Source organism: Lycium ferocissimum, chromosome 9 (genome assembly GCF_029784015.1).
Source record: "Lycium ferocissimum isolate CSIRO_LF1 chromosome 9, AGI_CSIRO_Lferr_CH_V1, whole genome shotgun sequence".
NCBI lineage: Eukaryota > Viridiplantae > Streptophyta > Magnoliopsida > Solanales > Solanaceae > Lycium > Lycium ferocissimum.
In genome coordinates this window covers 40,209,842-40,220,564 of record NC_081350.1, presented here as the reverse complement: position 1 = coordinate 40,220,564, position 10,723 = coordinate 40,209,842, and the positions used below count along the sequence as shown (strand labels likewise).

The window sequence follows — 10,723 nt, the reverse complement described above, 5'->3', positions numbered from 1 at the left end:
AATATCGAGTTGGTTTAATCAAAGTTTACGCAACTAGTTCGACAATTTAAAACAGAGGCAAAATTTTAATATCTCCATTAAATCGTTTTAAAAGACATACTTTTAATACGTTTAAATTTACAACTTGATCTCGATCAAATCTTAAAGAAATAATAGTTAGTCACTTAGATTTTACCGGATGTGAAAGAACCTTTAAAACTCAATGAAATGGTTCAAGCATTCGTAAGACATACTTTAGATTGAACATTTTTAAATTAAATTTTAAATTTTAAATTTTTAACACAAAACGAAGGAAAACCGAGTTTCGTTAAATTTAATTTACCGAGAAAATTTTAAAATTTATTACAAGCTATAACTTAACCTCGTGAGTTTGATTCGCACTTGATAGAAATAAAAGATTTGAAGTTTTAAAATTTTAAATTGAAATTATTCGTCTTAAAACTTTTAGAACACTTAGTTGTTTAAATAATGAAACAAGAACAACAAATTGCTTTTAACTTTAAATTTTCAAAATTTTATTGCATTTAAACTCGATGACGTAAATATTTAAACTCATTTGCCACATTCATTTAACCAATTATCCCTTTAAAATTTTTAATATTCAAATAGATGTATATCAACACACATTAATTTTTAAATTTAAATTCAAAATTAAACATATATGAAATTTTAAAATTTAAATTTTAAATTATTAACATTTAAATTTTAAATTAAATTAAATTAAATTACAATTTAAACACATCAACATTTGAATTTTAAATTTTAAATGGGCCGCTAAAATTTGAAATTTTAAATTTTAAATTTTTAAATTAAATTTAACTTTAAATTTAAATTTTAAATTTTAAATCTTAAAATTTTAAATTTTAATGCGACTTAAATTTTAAAATTTTAAATTTTAAATTTTAAATTTTAAAACTTTAAACTTTAATTTAAATGGTTAAATTTTAAATTTAAATTTTCAAATTCAAAACCAGCTCTAGATTTAGAGTAGAAATTTAAATTTAAACCTTAAATTTTCAAAATCCTTTTTATTAAATTTTAAAATCTTTAAATTTTAAATGGCGCAGGCGTTTAAATTTTAAGCGGAGAGAGATGAGAGAGCGCAGAGAGAGAGACGAGAGAAAATTTAAATTTTAAATTTTAAATTTAAAAGATTTTAGGAGAAATAATTTTAAAAATTTAAACTTTAAATTTCAAGAAATTTGAAACGGTCCAATTTTAAAGTTCGATAAGTTGAAAATATTTAAACTTTGTATTTTAAACTTAAATTTTTAAATTTTAGATTCTTCCTCCGAAATTTAATTATTTTAAATTTCTAATTTTAAATAGTACAATTTTAAATTTTGAAATTAAATTTGTGGAAAAACAAGAATTTAACAAAGTGTTGTAAATTTTAAAATTTAAATTTTAATCCGAAAAATGAAATTTTGACTAATTTTAAAAATTGCGGTAAATTTTAATGCTCATAATGTTTGAAAATAAAAGTAACGATATTAATAGTAGTAGTAATAAAATTAAATTTTAAATTTTAAATTTTAAATTTTTAAATTTTAAATTTTAAATGGACTTTAAAGTGTCAACACATTTAAATTTTATGAATTTTAAATTTGCAAAGTTTTAAATTTTACATTGATGTGTGTATATATTTATCTTCACATTTTGTTTAAATTTTAAACTTTAACATTTAAATTTTAACATATTTTAAATTAGTTGACAAACAGCTAATTACTTTACAGTTTAGATAAATTATATATATATATTTAAATTTTGATAAGCTTTAGCTTTAAATTTTAGGACTCTATTTTTAAATTTAAATTTTAAATTAAATTTAAATTTTTTTTTAAATTTTAAATCAAAACCAATTAAATTTTAAATTTAAACCAATTTTAAAAATAAAAATTTTAAATTTTTTTTTTTAAATTTTAAAATTTTAAATTTTACAAAACATATAACTTGTACTTAAATTTTTAAACTTAAACTTTAAATATTTATTAAGAAAATAAACATTTTATGACATTTTAAATTTAAATTTTAAATTAATGAAATTGCATAAACTTAAATTTAAGTCAATTAAACTTTACTAATTTTAAAATGAAAATGATCATAACTTTAAATTAAGTCATGCTAAAATGAGTACGGCTAATAAGCATTAATTGAAGCATGACTAGATATTAAAGAAAAAAAAAAAAAATTTTATGTATTTTAAATTTCTAAAATTCTAAAATTTTAAAATTATTGTCATTAAACTTTAAATTTGAATTCTTTGTTAAAATTATATTTTTAAATTTTTTTTTTAAATTTTATTTGAGTTACTAATTTCATTAATGGGTTATTTTAAATTATTAGACCATTTAAATTTTTAAATTTTAAAATTTTAAAAACTATGAAAATTTTAAATTTAAATTTAAATAAATAAACATTTTAAATGTACAAATATGTTTGAAATTTTATAAATGTAATGTCGGGTTGGTAAAATCGGTTTGACTTTTTTTTAGTTAAAACTAGTGTTCGGGTTTTAAATTTTAAATTTGAAATTTTAAATTTAAATTTTAAATTTTTTTTAAATTTAAATCTTTAACCCCTAGTCAACTTAACTAAACTTTAATGCATGTTATATAAGGTCATTCGTAATGTTTTGAATTTTAAGATCATTCGAAATTTTAAAATGCTTTTAGACGAGACTTTAAATATTGAAATTTAAAATTTTAACTTCTTTAAATGATATACATATTTATTTGGTGAAATTTTAAATTTTAAATTTTAAGTCTTGAAAATTTTAAAATTTATAGTTTTGAATTTCTTTAAATTTTAAACTTTAACAGGAAATTTATAACTTTGAAATGTTAAATCTGTTAATTTTGCACGCATATATTTCACTTAAATTTCAATTCCTGCAAATTTAAATTAAATTTTAAGACTTTAAACTATGGAAATTGGCAATCTGTTAATTCCCGAAATCAGACGGAAAAGCACCTTCATCGGAAATGTTTCTAACGAAAATTTCGTCGGAAATCCCAACTTTTGCGATTTGACCTGGATAACAATGGAAATTTTCTAAAATTATTAAATTCATCGCATGTCTTAAATTTTCAACCAAAAACTCAATGTCTTCTTTTGTTGTTAATTATTTGTTAAAATTTTGGTGCAAAAATATTTTCTTGGTGTTATCATTTTAAATTTCTGAGAATTTTGCATGAAAAGAATAAGCTTATGGTCTTGAAATTTGGCGTGTTCTTTAAATTTTAGTAGTAACATTTGAAATTTTAAATGAAAAAGATTTTAAATTTTAAATGCTTTCAAATAAATTTTAAACTGAATAAATTCTATATATGTTTATCATTGCCAATATGCTTGAAATCGATTGCACAAATGTTTGAAGCATTTTGAAATTCCAGCACGGGAAGAAAAAAAAAAAAAAACACTTTACATATGTAAACCCATTGTGACATATCAAATTTATAAAATTCTTCATCTTTAGCTGCTGATGATTAAATCTTGGCCATCATTTAATTTTCTGATCATCTTGAAATTGGGGCCACATATGTTTTAAATTTTTTTGGTCAACAATATTTACTAATTTTAAATTTGAATATTTCTTCAAATTTTGAAATTTTAATCTTCAAAATTGAGATATATGGATGGATCAATTCCATGAAAATCATAATTTTAGCACTGATTTAAATTTAAGATTTTCCACAAAACTTGGCTGCAAATTTTAAATTTTTAAATTTTATAATTTAAAGGATGAAGGAATTTAAATTTTAAGACTTTAAATTTTTTAAACTTTAAATTGTTGGAGAGGGATGTCATTGGGGAAAACTTTAGGGTAGTAAGATTTAAATGGATTTTTAAATGGGAAGTATTATGATCATAATTATAAAGGATTAAACTTTAAATTTTAAATTTTATCAAAATTTTGGTTTATTGGAGTTTTAAATTAAATGGGGTCAAAATTTTAAATTTTAAATTTTAAATTTTAAATTTTAGATCACACAAAGTGTTAAATCATGATCTGTTAAAACAAAATTTTTAAATTTTAAATTTTAAATCCATAAATATTTTCAAAAATAAGAAAGATTTAAAAAGTTAGAAATTTTTAAATTTGGAATTTAAATTTTAAGAGTATATTGTCTATTTAAATTTTAAATTTCATATATACTCAATGTGTATTTTAAATTTTAAATTTTTAATTTTAAAATTTTAATATTAATATTAAATTTAACATTATGAAAATTAAATTTAAAAAAACTTTAAATTCAAATTTGAAATGTTAAATTTTAAATTTAAATTAAATTTGAATTTTTGAATTTTTGAATTTTTGAATTTTTGAATTTTTGAATTTTTGAATTTTTGAATTTTTGAATTTTTGAATTTTTGAATTTTTGAATTTTTGAATTTTTGAATTTTTGAATTTTTGAATTTTTGAATTTTTGAATTTTTATTTTACTTTAAATTTAAATTTTAAATTTTGGAAATTGTCAAATTTTAAATTTTGAGGCTTTCCAAAACCTTTTCTCCGAATTTATAGTTCTCTGCATTTTTCCTTATGCTATACTTCTTAAATTTTAAAATTTAAATTCCACCCCAATGTTTTTCACTTAAATTTTACAAAAATTTTTAAAAAAATAAATTTTAAACAAAGAAATTCGGAATTAGTATACACAATCATTCTTTAAATTTTGAAAAGAATCAAATTTGACCATATACTACTAAATATTTGGCCATGTAATTTGGAATTGGCCTTCATTAGACTTTTTGTTTAATATTAATCCAGTTGTTAGAAAAAGATTCGATTTTTTAAACTGAAACCCTAATGGAATTTGAAGAGATTGAGTAGTTTACACAATCATTCTTTGAACAATACTTAAATTAGATCTTAAACTTGATTTAAACTCAAAATTTAAATTTTATTAAACTTTTGAAATTTTAATATTTTAAATGTTTAAACCGATTTTCGCTCAACCCTGGCGGTAGCCCGATCGCAGGACAATTTTAAACTAGGAGTGAAAACAAATTTTCAGACCTTTAAAAAAAAAAAAAAAAAAAAAAGAATTGGACAGTACTTGGAGAACTCCACCTATTTCATGTCCTAGCTCCGTAATTTAAGTTAACAAGGAAAGTCGAATTAGATAATTTTAAATTTCAAAATTTCAAAAAGTGCAATGACATATTAAACTAAGCAATTTCAGATTTTAAATTTTAAATTTGAACTAAATTCTCAAATTTTTAAATTTTAAATTTAAAATTTTACAATTTAAATTTTCAAATTTAAATTTTAAATTTTAAATTTAAAGCCTCCATTAGTTGCTAAATTAGGCTAAAACTTTAAACTTTAAATTTCAACCTTTAAAATTGAAATTTTTAAAATGATAAATTTTAAATTTTAAACCAGATAGTAATTAAAGGGGAGAAAAAATTTTAAAAATAAAATAAAAAATTTTCGAAGCTAAATTTTACCAATTGCAAATAGCTCCTTGTATGGTAATAACTTTAAACTGTGTGAAAATCCCAGGTGGAATGTTACCATTACAACGTTAAATTTCTCAAATATAAACAGTTCTTCGTCTTTTGGCACAAATTGAAGCCTATTAAATTTTAAATTTAAATTTTAAATTTTTAAATTAAAAATTTTTTCAATTTTAAAAAAAAATTTTTTTTTTTTAAAATTTTTTTTTTTTTTAAAAAAGGGAAAGGGGAAAAAAGGGGGTTTTTTTTTTTTTTTGGAAAAAACCCAAAAAAAACCCCCTTCCCAAAAAAAATTTTTTTTTCCCAAAAAAAAAGGGGAAAAAAGGGGTTTCCCAAATTTTTAAAAGGGGAAAAAAAAAAGGGGGGGGAAAAAAACCCTTTACTTGTAAAATTTCCCTTTGTTCGCATGTTGACTTTTAAGTAAATATCCGTATTTTAACGCAAATTCTTCTACTTATCTCTTTTTTCCCATTCTGATTCTTGCCAGTGAATTTTCGTACTTATCTCCATAACTTTTTATGCGACTTATACAAAGTTAATTTGAACAAATTTTTAAGTTCGAAAACAGACTAGAATATAGTACCAATTGCTAGGATGCATGTTTTAAAAACTCTATGTCCAAATAATATCGGGTTTAAAAAAAAAGCATCTTTATATTTATTCATCCAAAAATAGTGTCCCCTTTTTATCAAATCTTGAAATTAAAACTTTTTTGCATAAGAACCCTACCACACAATTATCATCTATAAGTTTTTGCATTCAAAGTTTAATAATAAACCCGGGATATCTGAATCCCCGTAGGCTGTGAGAAGGTTTGGGTTTAATACCCCTTCTTTATATTTTGAAATTTAAATTTAACTTTAGAGGGCTTTTAATGTTTTAAAAAAATGGAGGAATAATCAAATTCTAAATATAGACGTATCAATTACATAAACGAGCCAAGTAAACATGTGAAAGAAACTACGAGAATTTATTATTTCAAAGGAAAATAAACAACAAATGTTTGGGGGAAGTGATTTTTTTTTATCATTACAAAAATACTCTCAAAACCAATACATTCCCCTAACAATATTCCCTAAATAATTTAAAATATTTAAAAAGGGAAGTGTACATCAGCAACAAGAAAGCTCCTTTTTTGGTGATTGGATGGATTAATGATGTGAACACTTCTATGTAAGAATTTCCCATTATCTTCTCTAAATATTTGAAATTAAGAAAAAAAAAGATAAATTTAACTGACTAAGATTAAACTCAATTCTAAAAAAGGGGGCAGAAGGAGTTGATCTATTAAAAATCTATCCTCTCCTTGATCATGACCAAAATTCCAAAATTTTTGAGTATTAAAATAAGTTTTTATCCTCAGGGGGCTACTACTTTGTGGGGGGTCGGGGGGAAAATTTGACCGGGCAGGGGGCACTGGCCGCAAAGTCATTTCTCACCCTTGAACTTGGTGGATTGGAGCAGTAGCCCAAGGGGTGACGTGGCAGAAGATGGTGGGTTTGAGATATCGAGGCAAAGAAGTGGCCGAGGTGTTGTGGTGGGGATAAACAAGAGCTGCAGAGGCAGAGGTCGAGGGCGTGGCCTTGGTCAAATAGAGGTTTATCCAATACTATGATTTGGACTTGGGGATCATGTTAGTTTAAACATGAGGGGTTGACTGATGGGATGTTTTTGTTGTTGTGGTATTGTTTTTTAGGTTTTAGCCTTTTGATGTAACGGCTAAGGTCAAAATTGGTCACAGCATTTAGTCCACGATATTCAATAGCTGCCATGTCAATGCAGTTGCAGCTTCTTCTTGTGTAGCTGAAAAACAAAAGAGCATAATTATCAAAGAATTTTAGCGTTTAACTCTAACAAATAACCAGGCTGCATGTAAAGGAACGATAAAAATATAATTAAATAAATAAAAGTGTTCCCCAATATCTAATGTGATAAAAAGATTTAACGACTAATTCGACTGTGGTATGTGGCAGTTTCTTTATCTATCCTGCAAACTGGTAATGTGTGCTCTTATTTATTTGGGTGTTATTGAAGACGACATCAAAATATTGTTGTACAAATTATAAAAAAAATGATTTACACAAATGCCAAACAGAATGAGCTTCAAAGATATGCATGCCTTGTGATGATGCCCGTATATTACTTTTAAATGTTTTTGTTCTTTTGTTAAGTAGTTTTTTTTAATACGAAATAAATCACTTCTGAAATCCTCTTAAATATTATTGGCCGATACGAGCAATAATTTGCCGGTTATCAAAAGATAATTACAATTAACTATTCAAAAAATTTGGAAGATTAGTAATTTTAAAAATGAGTATGATTATGGAAAGTTGAGGATACTTACCATATGTTCCAAGGTAAAGGTACTTGTTGCCAAAACTCCCCAATTCGAGCTTCCCATCTTCCATTATGGTGATGCCTGTTCATTCACATTATTAAAAATTTTTAGGAAAAAATAATAAAATTCAACTTTCGTCAGAATCATTCTCAATATGATCATTTCACGGGTTAAGAAAGAATATTTATTCACATATTGTTGATTAATTTTCTATCTTGGTCTCTCCTTTTCCAAATACGTGATTATGAGTCCCCCGGAGCAAACGATTGCATTTATGCTTTTATCAGTACTATCAATTCAAGATTTAAAATCAATGTGTTATGCTTTTATAAATATGCCAATTTTAAAGTATCTATAGCCCGAACTAGAAGCAATGAATTTTATCCACTTGGGGAAAAAACATGTTAGCTATAAAAATCTCCTAATTTATCGTTAAATTGTAATACGTAGCTAACAATATTTTTTTAAAAAAATAATCATTGTTAGATGGGATTAGCGATACATTTCAACTGTAGCAATTGAAGTTGTTTGCCGCTAATTCGTATTTTGATAAGTAATCTGAAATACACGTGACGGGAACACAAAAATGCCCTTCAAGAGAATAATAATGCCCAAAAAATCAATTGGTTTATTATTTGGTACCTTGCCACTCCAGATATTTCGAAACCCTCTTGAGAATCCACTGCTCTTCCTGCATTTTTTAGACTTATTTAATTAACATCAATAGGTTATGCAAACAAATAGCTGGAAAACAAAGAACCTTTTTTTTTAGTGAAAGATAATTACATTCACTATTTAAGTTGACTTACCTTCTCAAGGATCCAATATATTCTTCTCTGGACTGACATTCCATTTCTGTGATTTCTTTTTTATAGGTTGATAGCTAAATAAGTGAATAATATTAGTACCTTCATTTAATCTTTAAACAATAACTTTTTGTCTGTGTAAAAGTAAATAAGATTAAAAGGATTTTTTTAAGATAGGTTATTACCGGAAAATTAAGAATGGTTTACTTCCCAGATTTAAGTGCAGCCAAATCATAAGCATGAGCAGCTGTTCCTTCATCATCATAAGCACCTGAAAAATTAAACCCTATTTTAATTCAATTTTAATTTATTCACTTACTAAATAAAAGGAGTTTATTAATATTATTTTGACATACCAAGATAAACTGATTATTTCCATGAGAGCCCCCCATTTCAGAGGAACCCAAAAAAAAAAAAGTCAATTAGTTTAGCAGCTTAGAACATTATTCAATTGAAAAAAAAAAAAAAATTTGCAATGGTAGGGGAAAAAAATTCAAGATTATGAACCTTGTCTTCCTTTCTTGTTCTGAGACTCATTCCAGCAATTTTTATCCCATAAATGAGCTTCATATCTACCCGTCCATCGATGCCTGGAAACAATAAACATTCTTGAATTAAAAAAGTTGAATTACTCAAAACTGTTGACTTCTTATCTCAGGGGCCTCATTCTTTGAGGTCCAAACAGTGAAAATTCTTTAACAACGTATGAAAAGGGGATCCAAAAAAACAGCCCCCTCGTCCTGAGTCCATTGTGTTAATGTGTAGGATCAAATGGTCACACTTTTCCCACGTGATATAAATGCGGACAAAAGGCCCTCTTCGGTCTATTAACCAAATTTAACAAAAAATTTTAACTTAAATAACCAAAAATATATATAACATGAAACATATAAAAATTAAAGGGAAAAAACCTTGTGATAAATTAAAGGAACTCCGCTTGTTTTGTCTAATACCATATGTTGAATGTTGACCATTATTCTTTATATAAGATGGTATACACTTCAAACGAAAAAATGCTGCAGGTCCCAAATTGAGTCCATAACCACAACGTAACAAAAACATAGAAAAAATCAAAAACCGTAAAAAATATTAATTCACATGCGTGCAAAATACAAGGAATAAACTTGTGACTCCTCGATAAGTTAAAGGAACGGGGCCCTCGCCTACTTTCATACCACATACGGAATGCGACCATCAAAATTTTAGATTAAATGATCACACTTTAACATTATAGTACCATGCAGGAATCCCGAATTTGAGTTTCACGCCATACTTCAACCAAAAACATCAACAATTTAAATAGCAAAATCAAGAACATATACAACATGAAGATAAAAACAATAATTCAAGGCAAAATATAATTCTAGGAAATAAATTAAACCTTGTAAATCCCGATAAATGGAGCTACGTTGAGGAGGAGTCTCTTGGAACAGTTTTTCTTGTTCTTTTCACCTTAACCACTGAACCACTAATATTATTTGCATTATTATTAGTAATAGTGTTGTTTGAATTGTCCTCTGATTTTGCTTGTGATAGTTTTGCCATTAAAGTTAATGTGTTTGAAGCTAATTAAGTTCAAACAAAGACTCTTTCAATGGAATGAAAGTCTTCCAATAAGGGGTTTAAGGCCATATATCTAAATTATAAAATCTAAGATTTTATCAATTAAAAAAGATTTTATTAATTTATTTAAATTTTTTAATCTTTTATGATTAAAAATGATGATGATTTTTAAGAAGGAAATTATGATTTTTTGGAAGAACGCGTTGTGCTGTCAATAATTAAGAACATAGCCGGCAATAATTTTCTTCCCTTTTCTTTTTTTTTTTTGCCGTCTTAATGTATTCTTCTTATTTGTCCTAACTTGATTTTGTGTTTGTGCTTTTTTTGAAAATGTATTGAACAGATAAAGTTATATGGATATATGTTTAAGCTTTTCTCAATTTAATAATGTAATTCCATTTTATTCACTGTCTTTTAGTACGTAACAATGCTTTGGGTTCTATATATTTTTGGGCATGCATGTCTTTAGATCTTACTTAAAAAAATGTGTTTAACCTCAGTACACTAACAATAGAAAAGACTTATTACACTATCATGTACCAAATATCAA

The 10,723-nt window shown here is 24.8% G+C and overlaps 1 pseudogene; it reads right to left on the bottom strand.

The window, feature by feature from the left end:
- Positions 1 to 7,100: 7,100 nt before the first annotated feature.
- LOC132031910 (AP2-like ethylene-responsive transcription factor At1g16060) lies at positions 7,101 to 9,217 on the bottom strand (annotated as a pseudogene).
- Between the last annotated feature and the right edge of the window lie 1,506 nt (positions 9,218 to 10,723).